The following is an 18,921-nucleotide window of genomic DNA, read 5'->3' as shown; positions in this document are numbered from 1 at the left end:
GTTATTAATAAACTAACAAAGTTGGTTTCCTAGCTGATTAAAAGTAAAACAATAACTTGCTGGGGTGTGATATAGAGTAGGGGCAGTAGGAGAGCGACAAGGCAGCCTTAAATGGCACCCAAGAAGGACCTGAAACCTAACTTCCAGAAGGATGAGTGAGTGCTGTGCTTCCATGGGCCTCTGCTTTATGAAGCAGAATGTGTAGAGATTGCCATAAAGGACAAATGAAATACTTCATCTATTACAGTGGTTGAAATGAAAATTCAGGGATCCAGAAATACAAAGTACTGAAATACATGGCTACCAATTTGCAGAAACAGTGAGAACTTCAAAAGGCCAATCAGAAACAATAGGCAGAAGGCAACATAAGAGGGGCTGCTCCAGGAAAGAAGACATCTGGTCTGCAACAGAAAAATGTTGATGTGAAACAAAAAAGAATAAGCAGAAAACATCCAGAGATGGAGATGGTGACAGTACCAGGAAGACACCTAGGACTCCTAGGAAGAAAATCCTGTAGTTGAGAATGAAGAAACATTCATGAGCAGAGTTAAATAGATTACCGAAGACCTGAAACCATGGCTTATGGATTACTAAAACTTGATCACTAGACAAAAGGAATCTATTTAGTCTTCTTTCCAAGGAGAATGTGAATTCCATTTTGGAGGGTTTCACAAATTTTAAGATATCTCTAAGGAACACAGATAATAGAAGAGTTTGCTGTGGACTTATAGCAGGGATAAAAAGGAGTACTTCAAGGTAATTCTGGACACTCAGCTAATCTGCAAATTTGAGACAGCAGAATGCTGAAATTCATATGCACCCAAACTACAGGTGTATGGAGCACCACATTTATTGAGATTATTTGTGCAAATTAGAGCAATGTTGGCCTATACAGTTCTAAATGAGAAAAGTCTTGTTTTATTACTGAACTATCCTTATGATTTAATTTCTTCAAGTACCTGGTGAAGAATTCTACATCTTTGTTAATTGCTCGTGGTTCGGAATTAGCTCCTACTAAGTACCATCCAAAAGCCATGAGAGAGGCATGCTTTCTCTCATTCATGCTTGGATCTTATACAAATGATGTGCTTTGAAGACCATTAGTGTATAACAGAATTGATGTTTATTTTCTGTTTGATTTAAGCAGAAAATGAAAAGGAAGAGCTGCTTCTTTCTTTCTTTCTTTCTTTCTTTCTTTCTTTCTTTCTTCTTCTTCTTCTTCTTCTTCTTCTTCTTCTTCTTCTTCTTCTTCTTCTTCTTCTTCTTCTTCTTCTTCTTCTTCCTCTCTTTCCCTCCCTCCCTCCTTCCCTCCCTCCCTCCCTTTCTTTCTTCATTTCAGAGTTTCTTCCAATGATGGACATCAGAGAGAAAATCTATAGTGTTTTTATTGCCTGCTTGACAAAGCTGCTTTTGACTGTTGGTGACTCTGTTCCTTTGACACTGTGCACTTTTATAATATGTTAATGTTCTGTTTCATAATGCCAAAGGTTCACTTCACTGTATATAGCCAAACACTCATCCATCTATATGTGTTTTGTTTGTTTGTTTGTTTGTTGGGGAGTTGTCTCTTTTTTATTGGTGCTTAAGTAGTAGTCCATTCTTTATCAGTCATCTGTGTTGTTCCTTAGGTATTTTACCTTTGCTCAGTTGTTGATGAATACTGGCCTTTTCCATGGCTTTTGTATTTGTGTATAGTGCACACTTTAACATGTAGACACAATGTATCGTGTAGCTACAGTTTCATGGAAAAGTCAGTGTTGTAGGAGTTATCTTTCAGATCTTCAATAAATATTTTTCTTAAAAAAAGAATGATATGCTTTTAAAATCAACATTTTCAATAAACATTTCTTAATATTTGATGCTTTGCTATCCCTTAGTCTAAAACTAGTTTTTCTTTAATCCAGCTATTTGTGTGTATGGGTGAGGTAGGGTTGGGCAGAGGTCTCAGGTAGCCCAGGCTGGCCTAAACTAATCCCTAGCATAGATATGTTGAACTCTTGTCCCCCTCTCTTTTCCCAGTGCTGAGATTGCAAGAGTATGTCACTATAGCTGACTTTGATACAGTTTCTATTTGATGCCCGCATTTTGTAGTTGTTTTTTGTCCTGACTTTTCTTTAGGGCATTTCTTTCTGAACACACTATTTTATGAACACTTGTCTCCACTGAGAGTAGGATTCACTTGATAGTGGAAATTATGGTGCAGCTGGTTTGTTAGTCTCCTTTAGCTTGTTGCAATTTATTTGCCTAATAAATATGCCTTGGCTGTTGCTATTAGTCCCTTCACTTAGACTATATTCCCTTAAAATTTTTTTTTTGTTTTCTATATAGAATTTAGATACATTTTATTTGTCTAATGAAACTTAATATTTCATATAAATCTCATTTCTGTAGTTAGTATCTATTGTATTTGTTAAGACTTTATTTAAGCTTATTAATAAGTTGATTTTTGCTTAGTTTTAGCCTTGTTTCAGCATTAAGTGTTATTTCAGATGTTAGGTTATTAAAGAGAACATTTATTTATCAGCAAATGATATTGGAAAAAGACTGTATAAAATAATTCAAAACTATTAAAATTTCAGGATAAATAATAAATATTTATATGTGTTATGTGAAATGATTATATGAAAATAAAACTTGTCTTTTAAACAAAACTTAGATATCATTGCAATTATATAGTAATTGTTAAACAAATAATAGCCAAGTTTTGCATGGAGTATTTTCCTGCCCCAAATTTTTTGATTGTAAACTTGTATTTTTTCTTTGAAGAATTATTTTATTACAGGATTTTTTTTTCCTTTTTGGTAATCATTATAAGACTTTGTTCATTTCTGTTTCTTTTCTAATCTTTTGCCTATATCTGTCTGTTTGTCTGCCTAGCTCTTTATATATTTATCTAATCTATCTATCTGCCTATCTATCTATCTATCTATCTATCTATCTATCATTTTCTCAGAACTTTTTTATTCATGAAAAAAACAAAAAACAAAAAACCAAGGTCTTCTTAGGTAGGTTCTTTTGCCATATGTCCTAAAATTAAATCAGTTTAGAGGACACTAAAACATGAAGTAGAATTTGGGTGAAATTGGTTTATAAATAAAGTGAAATGAATACATTTTAAAAATACCTGACTACTCAGATTGTACTAATCATGCTTCCTTCTTGAGGCTATATAATTAAAGTTTGTTTTTGCTAGATGAGTATTACTTATTTAGTTTGTATTGTATTTGGGCAAAAATTATGACAAGTGCTGACTATTAAAGAATGAAGTGTTTTCTATTTGTACAGAAAGATCTCTCAGCTGTGTTACAAAATAAGGAATTACAAAGATTACATATTTTTGTTCTGTTTTGAAACCCATTTGCTGTAGGTTTATAATATATTTCCTAATACATGTATTATAAAGAAAGTAATAAAGTCATATTATGTGTGAGGTAACATGTGTTATACTGACAAATATACTTTCTGCTTTGATGATACCAGAGGTTTTGGTCAGTTCTCTGTGATCTGTTAATTCTACTCTTTATTCTCTACCGTCACTCTAAGGAATACTGGTTCCAGGTTTATGTCTTCCCAGATAGAAAGTTGTCTCCGATTCTTTGAGGGCCCATATAGCCTTACTTACTTTGTAAAATTCTGATGAGATGACATTTGAACCTTTGTGCCAACATGTGTGTGTCTTTGTTCTCTTCACTAATTTTTCCAGTCTGTCTCTCTCTTATTTATGTTCTATAAGCTCTGTTGATTTGAATTTAAGCTTACTGATACTGTCTTCTGTTATTTCTATTCTGACAGAATTTCAGTGAGTGATATATTATTCTTACTGTGTACTATAGTTTTATTTATTTCCACAGAGTTATTTTTTAATAGCCTGTTTCTTAGCCAAAGCCCCCAAACCCTCTCTTTTCTTGGTAGGGTCTCCAGGAGTCCAGTTGGACCTACATTTTGTTATATAGTCAATGATGAGATTGAACTCCTCCTCCTCCTCTTACATCTGAGTTGCTGAGGTTACGGATGTGTGCACCACTACACCTAGTTTTATTAGGTGTTGGGATCAAACTCAGAACTTTGTACATTCTAGACAAAAACTACCTAGTGAGCTACATCCTCAGCTCTTTATTTTCTTAATTTAAGAGGATTTCTAATTAATACAAAGCATTGTATGATGGCTTTGGAGGGGGGAATCTGTTTAGGCTTGAGTTCTATCCTCTAGATAACGTTAAATATATGCAAACAGTCTTAAATTTTTTGAAATATATATGGTGTTTTTAAAAAAATGTCATCTTAGATAATTTTAACGTGATTATTCTTATCTTTTCTTGTTTAAGTAGTGATTTTTCTTACCTTGTTCTCAAAAGCTACTGGATCTTAGATGTTTTGACTGTTAGGAAGCCATGGGTCTTGTGAATCTTTTATGTTCACATATAGTCAGTATATTTCAGTTTCATATACAAGTAGTGCCAAACCTATTGACAAAGGCTATGTTTTAATGACAATTCTGGTTTTTTTGTTTTTGTGTTTTTTACCTTTTGCATGTATATTTGGGTTTCCATTGGTTTTACCTAGTTCTTTCTGGAACTGCTGAAAGCTGGAATCAGTTTCACCAAAACAAGCATATGGTGCCCCTGGAAGATAAGCTAGTATTTGTCCAATGGGGGAAAAATCTGGCTAGTTTTTTTGGTTTTTTTTGCTTGTTTGTTTGTTTGTTTTCTTCCCAGGATCACCCTGCTTTAGCCTGCTGTGGTAGCACATCCTTTTAATCCACACTTGGGAGGCAGAGGCAGGTGGACCTCTGTAAGTTTGAGGCCCACCTGGTCTACAAAGCCAGTTCCAGGGTAACTAGGGATGTTATACTGAGAAACCCTGTTAAATAGGAAAGGGGAAAGGGAAGGAAAAAGAGGGGAAAGGAAAAGAAGGAAAGGGAAAAAGGAAAGAGAAAGGGAAAAGGGAAGAAAGAAAGAAGAAGAAGAGAGAAAAACCAAAACCACTTTCAAACAGAGCCCCTGACTACCAATTATTTCCTGTTAGGAAGAGGAGATGCTGGGATGCTGTCTCAGACCTGTTATTTTCTCCTAGGCATCTCCACTATTCAGTGAAGTGGGATGCTGTCTCAGACCTGTTATTTTCTCCTAGGCATCTCCACTATTCACTATTCAGTATACCTATCTCAGGTAGGGCAGAAATCTGGAAGCAAGAACTGCCCAAGAGGTCATGGAGGAGTGCGCTTATTTGCTTGCTTTCCATGGCTGGCTTACTCAGTTTGCCTTTTTAATACCATAGAGGTCCACCGGCCCAGGGGTGGCACTGCCCACAAGAAATTATTAATCAACAAAATCCTATTGAGGCATTTTCTTAATTACGATTTTTTCTTCCCAGATGACCTTAACTTGTGTCTAGTTGTTATAGCAACTAGCCAGAACAGACCTTAAAGTCTCCCTAATCAAATGTTCTTACTTTATACATAAGAAAAATGTTTTTAAAAATCACAAGAAAATACATATTACTAAGAAAATATGTATTATTAAGGTGACTGCAATTTATAATCTGAATCGAGATTTCTTGAAGATTGAAAGGGGGCACAGCGACTGGAGTGATGGTTCAGTGGTCAGAGAACTCACTGCACTTGCAGAGGTCTTGGGTTTGAGACCTAGCACCCAGGTAGAGGCGCAACCACCTTGAACTGTAATTTAAATGGGATCTGATTTCCTTTTTTGGCCTTTGAGGGTTCCTGAACACAAATAGAATTCATAATCACACACACACAGGTATGCGCAGGCATTTGTGCGTTTGCGTGTGTGTGTGTGCGCGCGCGCACACACACACACACACACACACTCAAAAAAGAAAGAAATCTCAGAAAAGGAAGTCAGCCACAATTAACAACTTCTGTTATAACATAGTGATTATGATTGTAACTACCTGGATTCCAGTGCCTTTGTTACTTCCACATAGTGTGACTGTGACTAGTTACCCAGATGCCCTCTGCTTCCCTTTCCTTTGTCTAGCAGGAGAGTGATAATGGTACTAACTTCACTGTAAGGCTTGGATAGCATTAGTGAGTGACATCTTTACTACTGCTATTACTGCTATTGCTGTTACTTTACAAAATCCTAGGCCAGAAAGGCAAAGATTAAGTGAGATCTTGTAGGTATTTATAAGACTAAGAATCAGGAGTGTTTTTTTGCTCCTCATTTGGATTATTCAGGAAACTACTTTTTGTCTCTGAATCTTGCCATCTAATACTTGGAGAATTTTGTTATTAGGTTACTTCTTGAAAGATGGTAAAGAAAATTTTGGAAGATGCCTCTAGATCTGTTGTAAGTAGAACAACAGTACATGAATAAGTAATATCTTTGTAGAAGATTAGAAAATCATTGGATAGATACCCCTGAGTGGTATACTTTGGTCATATTGAAGTTCTATATTTGGCTTTTCGAGAAGGCTCCACAGGGACACACACAGTGGTGTCACCAGTTTATACTTCCATTGAGAGTGGCTACATGTTCCTTTTCTTCCACACCTTCTCCAGCACTTGTCATTTGTTTTCTCGAAGATAGCCATTCTGACAAGGGTAAAGTGGAGCCTCGGGTTTAATTTTCCACTTTAAAAACCATTTATTGGACATTGTTTTTCCTCTCTAGAGTCTGTTCAGTTTATCTCAGCCCATTTCTTGGTTGGGTTGTTTTATTTTCTTTACTTTTTTTGAAGTTATATGCTCCAGGTATTAATACAAACTAAGATTCATACCTGGCAAAGGTTTTCTCCCATTCTGAAGGCTGCTTCTTTAGCTCAGTTAACTGTTCTTTATTATCCAAAACAAACAAAATTAATACCTTTTCTAACCTAACAAAGTGCTCATTGTATACTATGGCTGTAATGTTTTTAGTTTGCTCATAATTTTTTTTCATCTTATTTACACTACTTGGATACAAGATTTGTTCTCATCAAAGGGTTTACCAGGCTGGAGAGGTGGAGACAGACAGATCTCCTAGGCTCAATAGCTAGCCATCTAGCCAGAGTGACAAGTTCCAGGTTTAGTGAGATTCTATCTCAGATACTAAGGTGCAGAGCTTTAGAGAAAGATACAACTGCATTCACATATATTCTGTGCACACACAAACATACACACACATGCACACCTAGCATTTTTATCTTATGCATACATTTTATTTTTTTCGTCTTGTGTTAATAGTTGGAGAAATTCGATTATGAGTTTTACTCATTATTAGTGAAATTGTGTCAGACTAACAAAATAAGACTAGTCACCAATTAGAATTGTAATAATGATAGTGAAAGACTAAATTATGATAGACAGAGATTTATATTATGCTTTACAAAATGGACTCATTAGGGAAGTTGCTGTTTAGATTTCAGTGAAAAAACAGCATGATGCTAGCTAGCTTTTATGACTTTTAGAACCCCTTCCTTCAACTTTCTGTGATTAAGGGATATTGATTTTGAGTTCATGTTAGGTTAAACTATTAATTTTGCTACAGCACTTAAAATTAGATGACAGATTTGTATAATTATACATTGTAAAGAAATTCTTTGGCAGTTTTACCATGTATATAGTGTGTCTTGATTACCTTCACAGGTATATTGTGTATCTTGAGCACATACACTTTTCTCTCCCATCCCTTTGAGTAGTCCAAAGACAAATATTGAAGCTAACTTACAAGGAAAATGATTTTGCATTGTTTCCTTATATCATATTCTACATATATCCTAAATAAGTAGCTTCATAAAACATCTGGAATATTTTATTTAAAAAAACTTGTCAGGTTCACAGAAGTGATTGATTTCCCAGATTTTTCTAGTTCTTTTGTGAGTCCTTTTAACTGATGCTTGTGTGCACTGATCATATATCAGTGTTGAAAACCCAACCCAAATCAGTTACGCTAATTCCCTAACCTGGCAATTTGTTCTTGTTATTGTAATTACCGAAATTCGTAATGTCTCACAAATTGTTGATATTAGAACACAAAAGCTTGTTTACATTTAGCTAAATTTTGAAATTGAGGAAAAGTTCAATTATTAGATTGTTTGTAAATAATAGTTTTGATATAGGAAAACTGTTATAGAAGATTCAAGGGCAAGGAGGAAGACTTGTGCTAGGTGGGGCAGCTACCTAGAAGGACTCTGTCTTCAAATTATTTAAACAGATAAAGTTTTTACTAGATAAAATTAAGTGGACATGGATTATTAATGGCTTATGCAGAGATCCTGGATAGAACTCTCACTTTGCAGATTCATTTTGAAGATAGCTTTTTATAAAAAATATTGTCAAATGAGCTTATATTGTAATATTAAAATTCAAATTTTTTGGTGTGAAAGTATAACATAAGTATGACTTTTACAGTACTCCAACCAACCATCATATAAAAAGGCATCTACTGTAATTTAGATCTAATTTCCTAATGTGTCACTAGAAACAAGAACTTTCTAGCCAAGTGTTCATCTTGTCCTTTTTCACCAATAATGTACACTACCTTTTTCTCACCTCCTAACCCCTGTAGCTGTTAAAATTATTCATTCTTCTCTCTTGTTTACTCATGTTGCGTATTCTTTTATGCATATCATATTGTATTGGTATTATTTGATTACATATCAATTACAGTGGACTGTAATGTCTAGCACAAAGGCAACACACTTATAGTAGCAAATGCACTTACAGTAGCACTAAAGCGCTTACTGGCACACTTAAGATTGTTTTTCATATCTATAGTAGCTAAATAAATTCTTTGTTGCTTACAGTTTGTCAACAACAGGTAGCTTCCTCCTTTGCACCAGGGAATTTAAGTTTGAATATGTACCTTTTTTGTTTTGTTTTGTTTTGTTTTTTGGTTTTTGGTTTTTTGAGACAGGGTTTCTCTGTGTAGCCCTGGCTGTCCTGGAACTCACTCTGTAGACCAGGCTGTCCTCGAACTCAGAAATCCGCCTGCCTCTGCCTCCCAAGTGCTGGGACTAAAGGCGTGTGCCACCACTGCCTGGCGAATATATACTTTTCTTAAGGAATGTTTGGCCAATATATGTTATATGACTCTACATATATGAACCTTTGATCAGGTAGTTGCTTAGTTTGGGACTTATACAACTAGTAATCAATTACTTGTACTTTAGTGTTATTTTTTACATTACTATTTGTGTATATGGGTATTTTCCCTGAATATGTTTACATACTACATATGTGTCTGGTGCCCATAGAAGCCACACGTGTGCAGTTACAGATGGTTGTAAGCATTTGTGTGTATGTATGTGTGTGTATACATATGTGTTGTGTGAATGTGAGCATGTTTGTCTGTATTTTGTGTGTGAGTGATGTGTGTGTGTTTTGTGCCTGTGCACGTGTGCTGTTATCATGTAGGTAATGCTAGGACTTGAACCAAAGGTCTCACATGTTAGGCAAGACTCTCCCACTGAGCTAGCCTTCCAGCATCTCCTATAGATCTACAGGACTAAAGAATACTTTTAGCCTCTAGACCTCATGTCCAATTGTTTCCCTCTAACTGTGTTCTTCATGAGAGGTAGCTTTTGTCATTTGCTCTTACATCAGTCTTATCAATGTTTTTACTCATCTTCCATTTGTTCCCTCAGATAGAGTACAAACTGAAATCACAGAACTCTTGAGTAACTTATATGCTGCTTCAAACTTAACTTTTCAAAGTTAGTAATACAACAGAAAACAGTTTGAAAATTTATGAAGTGATACACTTTTCAAAAAGTTAAGTACTTCCACTTCAGTTACTTTTACCCAGTACAGACATTGATAAAATTAAGTTTGCATTATGATAAAGTGTTTCTAAGTATTTCTCATGCTTGTAGTTTTATAGGTCTTCTTAAACTTTTCCACTCACAATGTTTTTTAACTCAAGCCCTGAGTATATAGACTTATAAAAGTATATATACAAATAAAGCCTTTAATAATAAATTATAAATTTATTTTAAAACAACTCTTTGGTATATGTATAATTTTACCATTTGTTAAAGATGAAAGCAAACTTGTTTCCAATAAGATAGATATGTTTTGTTTATATATGATACGAGTTTTTCAGGCAGTGTATGGCATGGACTACATGCTTAGTGTAAACTGTATTCTGTGTGTTCAGAACCAATGGTGTGGTGAAGTCATGGTTGCAACACTTGCGAATGGTGCCAGGATGTGTTGATTACACATTTGAATTTTGAATTAGTTTTTGGTCATTGCACATTCAGAAACCTTTTACTCTTGCTACCTTTTTGTGACCCCTATGTGGAGTAGCAGCTGACAGTTTAACAGGCTGTGATCTGTGGAATGTGGAAATGTATTTGCAAATAAAACATTTATTTGGCTTGATAAAGATACGTAGCTGGCAGAGTTCAGCTTGACAGTGAGTTAGATGTCACAGAACCCACGATCTGGTTCTGATCATGGTGACTGATGCTGAGAATTGTCTTTTAAACTTTCTTTGGCTTAAACAATTTATTATTTATTTTTATCACCAAATTTAATTGGTACAGGGGAGTTGACACTAAGGGGATATATTTGTTAGTTATGGAGGCTCTAAAGAACCTGGCTTTTTAGAACATGGTTTTCTAAAGTTCAAAATTAAAAAGACAATTTTATCATTTTTCTTACCCTTTCAAGATCCTATAAATAGTCCTTTATATATACAAAGCAGTCCTCCTCATTATTGGTTATTTAAAATGTTTCTTTTGTTTAATGCTGCTACTTAGACACCCTCCTTTCATTGTCCTAAAAGCTTGGCATTGTATGAAACTGAAGCATTTTAAGGAAACAAACCAGAAAATGTAGAACATTCAATTCACATAGCTCAGATCTCATGGTTAGTCATTGTCCAACAGCCTTTTGGAAATTATTGCATGGATTCTTTATATTCCGTATCTGTGGCTCTGTTTTCTTTTATGTTTCCAATTTGCCTTTTTGAGAAATATGCACTTAAAATATTTACCACCTAAAATAGGAGTGTCCAGAATTTCAGTGACATGGAATTAATGAAAAACATACTCCAGAAACAGATTTGATGTGGATATATTTAGTTCCAGAAGAGCTTGGCTTATATGCTACATTGCTGTACATAACCATCTTTCCCTCTTCTTTTTTTCTTTCTTTCTTAATTTTACTTTTTTTTCTGTTCCTCTTTTCCTTTTAGTTTTTGGAACTGATCTGTAGCCTTGGCTGCCTGTGAACTTACGGTCCCTTTTTTGAGTACTGGAATTACAGGTGTGCTCCAGTAACTTTTTTTCTCTCTTTTGACATTTTAAAAGACCTGTTTATTTCATGTGTATGAATGGTTTGCCTGAATGTATGCATATGTACCACAGCATACTTGGTACCGTGGAGGTCAGAAAAGGGCATTGAGTTCCCTGGAACTAGAGTTAGCAATGGCCATGTTCTACTATTTGGGTGCTGAACCCAGATCCTTTGCAAAAACACCACTGAGCCATCTCTAAACTCTTCTAGAATACCTCTTAGCAAGAGACTTTAAGAACTTGTAGGCTTGTTAGACTTTTAACGATCATGTAGTTAATAACATGATGCTCATCCTATACTTTTGTGTTTTCAATAATTACTCTAGCTAGAATAAACATTAATTTTGTAAATGAATTCAAGTCTATTAGTAGGCAGTGAAAAATTTTCCAGGAATGGCGTATAACTAGGAAATTACTCTTTATGTTTCTGCATAACACAGAGGAATTAGATGTAAGGATTAATTTAAGTGTTTGTGTGCTTTACATTAAAACATACAGTGATGTTTCATGTAGTTCTTAATCTTTTCTAGTCATATTGAAAATATAAATGTGAATAATTGAATGCTTGAGGGACGTTATTATATTATTTGAATGAATTATTGGTTGCAAAATCCCTGTCCTTTCTTTGATAGAAATTGCCTAAGAGAGAAAGTGGACAGGTTTCTTGTGTTGGTTATAATTTCTGCTCTTGGGCATTGTGTAACTATAGGCTATTCCATGAAGTTTGTATCCCTGGAAACTGCTTTTTATACCAATGGTGCTTTTGTACAACTTATTGATACACATAATCAATATCTCCTGTATTTGGATATATAGAGGAATTCTCTGTCTCTGTCTCTCTGTCTCTCTCTGTCTCTGTCTCTCTCTCTCTCTCTCTCTCTCTCTCTCTCTCTCTGTGTGTGTCTGTCTGTGTGTCTGTCTGTCTGTCTGTCTGTGTGTGTGTCTGTCTGTCTTTTGGCTTTCATCTTAAGGAGTAAAAAAATCTTTCTTTTGAGTTTGGATTCAACTTAAATAATAGTGTCCCCATATTTCTCAGTGCTGTATGTTCTTGTTATTACATTTGAGAAACATAACTTTTTTTAACCAACTGAAATTTATTTAGGATTAATTACTCTTTCCAAGTATAGCTGTCATCTGTGTTGTGCTTAGAGGCTTATAAGGCTGGGAAATTTGGAAGCCATTGATGAGTTTAAAACAGCACCGTTATAAAGATTGCTCTCCTTTTTAAATCATCTTTTCTTCCTCGGATCTGAGAGGAGTTAGTATGTTATTAAGCTGCTTTTTCTTCCCTTGTGAAATTTGCATTCAGAATGATGCACAGGGTTTTGGTGCAGTAGTATACCAAGGTCTATTTGATGGAATCAGAATAGTTTTCTTTTGGTAAAGCAACCCTGTGCAATATTTCCTCCACAGATTATTTTAACAAACAAAAACAAAACCAAAAAAAGTGTTTATATTCATTGTAGAATCCTGACAAATATTCAGTTTAAAACTGTGTTTTCCTTACATACATGTTTTGCTCTGCTTTTTAGCATTAATATTTTTGGGTAGGAATAGCAAACAAATTCATTTTATTAGATGTATAAAGTAAAAAGATTAGTTGCTCACTCTTTCTGTCTGAAGACTTACAAAATACCAGGGACTATTTGTAATGTTTGATATTTGTCATCAATTCTTATGTATCTCCAAGAGGTTAAAACTAAGTTGTTCTCATTTTAAAGTTGAGAAAACTGAGCGTCCAAAGTGTCTTGACCAGGAGTCATGTTGAAAAGTGATACTGCAGAGACTCCTTTTCAGGTAGTTAGGCTTCCTCTAAAATCTTGGCATGAGCTCTTGACTTTGGTGCTCCAACCAACAGTAACATGATTCCTAACATTTACTGACCACTTCTCTGTGTTGCGGAATTACTCTTACTTCTTTCTAATGTGTGAAGTACCTTATCAAATCATCTATGATGGAGACGTAGGTCTTGCCAGGGCTCCAGTGTAACCTTGATCCTTGTACTGCCAAAGTTCTGTGCTTTGGTGAGCTGCCTACAGATAAGGGTATGGTATAGCTAGCTCTCAGCTACTGCTCCAGTACTATGAGTGTTACCATGCTTTCCACCATGATGATACAGACTAAACTTCTGAAACTTGAAGCAACACCCTAGTTAAGTGCTTTCTTTTATACTAGTTGACTTGGTCATGGTGTCTCCTCAGAGCAATGGAACAGTGATTAGGATATCCTTTCGAGAAGCTTTACTCTATAACATTAAAAGCAGGCTTTAAATATATATAATTTCTATGTTTTTTAAATAGACTTAAACTATCCACCCCCAAATAGGCAATGTCCTAGTCTTACTGTTATAAATAATAATGATGAGGTTATACCTCTGAAGACTCATGTAGAGTTAGTTTTTGGATATCACTTATACTCTGCACCATAGTAGAGGTGAAATTATAGAGATACTGAGGGCTTTAATATTTTTCTTTTTTGTTCTTGAGGTTGACATTAAGCACTGTAATTTGGAGTTTCCTTTTAACCATTTTGTAATTTGGCAGGACCTAGCTATTAAGGTAGACAATGCTACTTTTAAGTTTAATTTAAAATATTATAAGTTGATGTACCACTCCAGATTCCATGAGTAAAAATAAAGAACATCTTGTTTTCCTACTCTCACACACATCCCATCTCCACTAACCATCCCATCTAACAAGGCATTGACTTGTTTTGTTTTGTTTTGTTTTGTTTTTTGTTTTCTGAGACAGGGTTTCTCTGTGTAGTCCTGGCTGTCCTGGAACTCACTTTGTAGACCAGGCTGGCCTCGAACTCAGAAATCTGCCTGCCTCTGCCTCCCAAGTGCTGGGACTAAAGGCGTGCGCCACCACCGCCTGGCTAGGCATTGACTTCAACTCTTTTATAAGTTTTATTTTCTGCTTGCCTTTGTATTTTTAAGTTTCCCAGGTATTCACACATGCATGTAAGTACACATACAACTATAGGCCAACAGATTCCCACATATTTTTTATTTATTTATTTATTTATTTATTTTGAAAAAGGGCCTACTGTGTCCTCTTGGCTATCCTGGAACTGCCTATTTAGACTAGGCTAGCCTAGAACTTACAGCAATTTTCCTGCCTTTGCTTTTGAGTGTGGGAATTCAAGATGTGCACCACCATCCCTGGCCTTTATATATTTTTAAAGACCTCTTTTAGTAAAATATTCCTTTACTTTGAATCAAGTTTTAAAATTCTAAACATAGATGTACAACCAAATGCTACTCCTTTATAAAAAAAGAAAGAAATTGAGAAAATAGTCTTGGAAAAGTTACATGAGGAAGGAGGGAGGGAGGGAGGGAGGGAGGGAGGGAGGGAGGGAACTCTACCAACAGCTAGTTTTAGTCTCTGGATGTCACTGGGTACTGAACATTCCATTAGGTTTTGATACCATCTATCTATTGTTGTCATGGATTCTGTAGATTTAAGAGCTTAGTTCTATAATACTGCCTCTGCTTCTTATGCCATTTGCAATTTCTGGGCCTCTCGTACTTAAAACCATTTTAACTACAGAAATCAGAGACTCTCTCATGTATCCTTTTTCTAATTTACTAATTTGTTATAATGGTTCACAGAAGTCAAGGAAACATTGCTAGTTAGGATATTATAAAAGATATAAATGACCAGCAAGATGTAGAAGTATATAAAGCAGAGTCTAGAAGCTTCTCAAACAGTTTTACCAAGTGACACTAAGTATTTAAAGAGAGGAGGCCATGGGGGTCACTGTCATTCAAACCACAACACCTTTATTTTTTACCTTTACTCCTGTGACCTCCACACATCATTTCTTTACATTCATTGTTCTCTTATTCTCTATAGTATGAGTATGTATCTTCATATTTAAACTTCATTATATGGTCACTATACTGAATGGGAATTTTTTTAGCTTAAATTAACTAGTAAAGATCAAGCATTAATAAAAAGCAATCTACATGTGTACTTTGTCCCAAACCATAAATTATTCATGAATCTAGGTATGTGTACAGCCAGTAGATGGACTGTCCTATAGAAGCTCTTTTCGGTAAAGGATTTTTTTTTTTTATATAATTTTGTTGTTTAAAAAATTTGTGCAGTATCTGTCTGCCATCCATCCAAGACACGATTTCACTCTGTAGTTCAGGTTAGTCGTGAACTTACTGTGTAGCTCAAGCTGGCCTCCATCTCCTAAGAGGTGTGGTTATAGGAGTAAGTAACCATACTTGGCTGCAGTCTTACCATCTTCTTACATAATGAAAAAAATATGTAAGCCTAGGAGTGGAAAAGTTCCTCCTGAGAAGAAATGGGAAAAGCTAATGAGGTATCAAAGGCAGAAAGACAACAGATAGACCCTGAGCCATGTAGGAGTCCTTATGCATATGCATTTTTTGTTTATGAGAAAAATTAAAGACAACTCTAATCATGGTGCCTGTTTATGTTTGTTAATATTTATCATTTATATTTAATAAATTGTTAATTTATTAATCTTTCAGTGTGTTTGCATGACAGAAGGGGAACTTATATCTGATAATATAACTATATCTACCAACACATTCATTAAACATCAATGAATTTGTGTTGACATTTTTATACGAAATCTTATATAAAACATTATGTAAATGTTTATATAAAACATTAGTGATCCTCAGTATTTTGGAGAAATGAAGAGTTTTATAAAGCCTTGTTAAATTTCATTTTCTCATTTAAAATCATAGACTACTTCCTCCTTTTGTATTAGGATTTGCCATCTGGCACATTTTCAGAAATGGAATAGGCTTGTTTAAGAAGAATGTCTGTTCTATATACTTACGTTGTATATCACAAAGAAAAAGCTGAATCATGCTTTTTACTGCTTTGCAGCCTTCTGCTATAGATGTTTGTTCCCTTTCTCTTATTTCTAGTTTCATTTTTTGTTCCTGTTGGTTTTGTTTTATTAAAAAGAATAATTTTTTCACTTCTAATTCAGAACTTTGCAAAGCTCATTGAATTGGGTTGTTCCTTTAACAATGACTAGATTCTTTAAAGACTGTTACCGTTTTCATTGTGCATGCAGTGATTTGTGATTCAAGCAGGTTACAATTCAGGAAAGATATATACAAATTTTGTATTGGTTGGTACTGTGCTTTAGAGAGAGGTAGAGCCATTAAAAGGCCATGTTGCCAGACCTTTACATCTTGTCTGCTTTCTTAGGTAGAGATAATGTCACAGTGCATGCTGTGTAGCCAGTTTTTAAAAGCTTAGACACTGATAGCTCAACAGTGATAAACTGCTTACTCTCTTCCCCCTCCCCAATAAGAATCACATTCCCTTATCAGCTCTAGCCTCCCACAGCATCTGCCCCTACAGAAAAGTGAGATTAAACTCAAATAGAGAAAAGTATGGGATATATTAAAATAGGAAGAGGCACTAAATATAATAAAGTGACTGACTGTATGTGACATGCTTAGAGATTCTTAGTATAGTTAATTTTCTACCTGTAACAAATTGGTTGATTAAAAAGGACCTAGAGTTTTGGTCATTTTATAATAACAAATGGCCATGGTCAAGTTTCAAACAACCAGAACAGTTGTTTTTGTTTGTTTTGTTTGTTTGTTTTTTGAGACAGGGTTTTTCCCTGGCTGTCCTGGAACTCACTCTGTAGACCAGGCTGGCCTCGAACTCAGAAATCCGCCTGCCTCTGCCTCCCAAGTGCTGGGATTAAAGGCGTGTGCCACCACTGCCAGGCTCTAGACCAGTATTTTTTATGCTTAGTACAATATTATACTTTAAGAAAAAAATTACATACAGATTGTTTTTCTCTCTTAGAGTTAAAATATAAATGGATTGTTTTGTGCATTTTGAATTTTTCTATTTAAGAGATTTAATAGGAACAATAGGTGTATTTAATTCATTGTCACTAAAATATAGACTACAATAGACTGACATTTATCATCTTGACATTGACATCATTCATAAACTCAATTTAGATATCAAGGTCATATAGTTGCTTAAGCAGTGCTTGACCCAATGTGGGAGCTATGAGACTTCTTTTTAATGCGCATCTGAGAAGTGAAAGACAAGCGTGTAATTTTCTCTTCCTGTTGTTGACAGCATGTGTGATCAGGGCCAGGGCACAGCTAGATGTAGAAGAAGCAAGGTAGGACCCTCATAGGAATTGCTTCAGATCCCAGCTATAAAATACTTAGATAATAGGAAATTCAAGTGGGCTCTGCTGTTCAGGGAAATGCTTCCTTCATCGCAATGAAAAAATTTTTTAAACCAAAATTAAGTTCTCCCCTCATAGACCTTAATACTTGTTATTAGAGAACTCATTTATTCATTCTTGTGCTTAGAGTTCCAAATCTGTGCTGAATTATCCTACTGCTGAGATTGAGAGTGAAGCCACAGAGAGCCTCCAAACGTTAGACTAAAGGAAGTACCAGAAAGAAGTGTACTGCCCCCCCTCCTGTCTTCCGTCTCTCCCCTGTCTTCTGTCTCTCCCCTCTTCCATCTCTCCCCTGTCTTCCGTCTCTCCCCTCTTCCCTATCTCCCACCTCTCCCTTCTCTCCTGCCAGTCCCCTCTCCCTCTTATGAAGGGTAATGGTGAGCATGGGGTCTTACTAACTAGATACCAGTATTCAGGTAATACGGAAATTAAGACTATGGTTGAGAAATAAAATAGTTTTGTAAGGCACAGAGATATAATATAAATTTGTTTTAATAAATGGTATGATATCATAGTGAGTTTTCAGTAATGTAGAAACAGATTTTTGACTTGGTGAATTTGTATCTTAAGCATATTGGCTTGTCATTAATGTCTTTATTTCTTAAGTTTCATTGTCAGGACAAAGCAAAGTTCACAGGCAACACATATTACCATTCTGACAACATTTGGGTGTTCTGGTAGCAGGGCACTTTCTGAAATTTCAATAGACTAGAGAGTAGATGAAAATGAAGAGAAAAATTAAATTAATGACCTGAATGGCATTGACTTTTCTTTCTGTGCTTTAAGGATTAAAAAAAAAATAAATTAATTAATTAAATAAAGGAGAGGGGCTGTGGAGATGGCTCAGCAGTTAAGAGCATGCAGGGCTCTTCTGAAGAACCAGAGTTAGGTTCCCAGCACCCAGGTCAGTTAGAGAATCTGAAAGCCTCTTCTAGTCTCCAAGGGCACTACTCTCAGGTGCATACCCACTGTGCTTCTTAACCCCACCCGCAATATGTAATTTAAAAATTAAAAATAAAATCTTTAAAAAAATAAAACATTGAAGGCTGGGGGTGGGGGGAGATAGTTCTGTCAATCAAGCTGATCTGAGTTAGAATGCCTAGCACATATATAATTGTCATCCTTGGAGACATGCACTTGCAGTTCCAGTTCCTGGAGATATGGGGCACAAGCAGATCCCTGGATCTCCCTGGCCATCTAGCATAGTGAATTAACTAGTTCTAGATTTCTTATACACCTTGTCTCAAAAAATAAGGCGGAGGGCCAGTGAGATGGCTCAAAGGGCTAAAGGTGCCCAAACCTGGTAACCTGAGTTCAATCCTTGGGACCCAGATGGTAGAGGGAGAGAACCAGCTGCCACAAGTTGTCCTCCAACCTCCATATGTGCATTATGACATGCATGTGCGTGTGTATAGACATAAATACAGAGAGAGAAATGTCATCTAAAAATTAAAG

The 18,921-nt window shown here is 35.5% G+C and overlaps 1 protein-coding gene, 1 long non-coding RNA gene and 1 pseudogene across 5 annotated transcripts in view; 2 read left to right on the top strand and 1 right to left on the bottom strand.

Annotated features, from left to right (window-relative positions):
- Positions 1 to 18,921, top strand: part of Rasal2 (RAS protein activator like 2) — a 247,682-nt gene that overhangs the window by 78,730 nt on the left and 150,031 nt on the right. The window lies entirely within an intron of this gene.
- Positions 112 to 1,094, top strand: LOC117716381 (mortality factor 4-like protein 1; annotated as a pseudogene).
- The window catches only part of LOC143443704 (uncharacterized), a 102,687-nt gene continuing 85,100 nt past the window's right edge, over positions 1,335 to 18,921 (bottom strand). The window contains exons 6-7 of the long non-coding RNA XR_013112892.1: positions 15,423 to 15,554; positions 1,335 to 1,796 (exon numbers count right to left, since the gene is read on the bottom strand). This is a non-coding gene — a long non-coding RNA (uncharacterized LOC143443704). The remainder of the gene's footprint in view (positions 1,797 to 15,422; positions 15,555 to 18,921) is intronic.

Source organism: Arvicanthis niloticus, chromosome 10 (assembly GCF_011762505.2).
Source record: "Arvicanthis niloticus isolate mArvNil1 chromosome 10, mArvNil1.pat.X, whole genome shotgun sequence".
In the NCBI taxonomy this organism is placed as follows: domain Eukaryota; kingdom Metazoa; phylum Chordata; class Mammalia; order Rodentia; family Muridae; genus Arvicanthis; species Arvicanthis niloticus.
The sequence above is the reverse complement of the archived record's forward strand: the minus strand, read 5'-3'. Positions and strand labels throughout refer to the sequence as shown.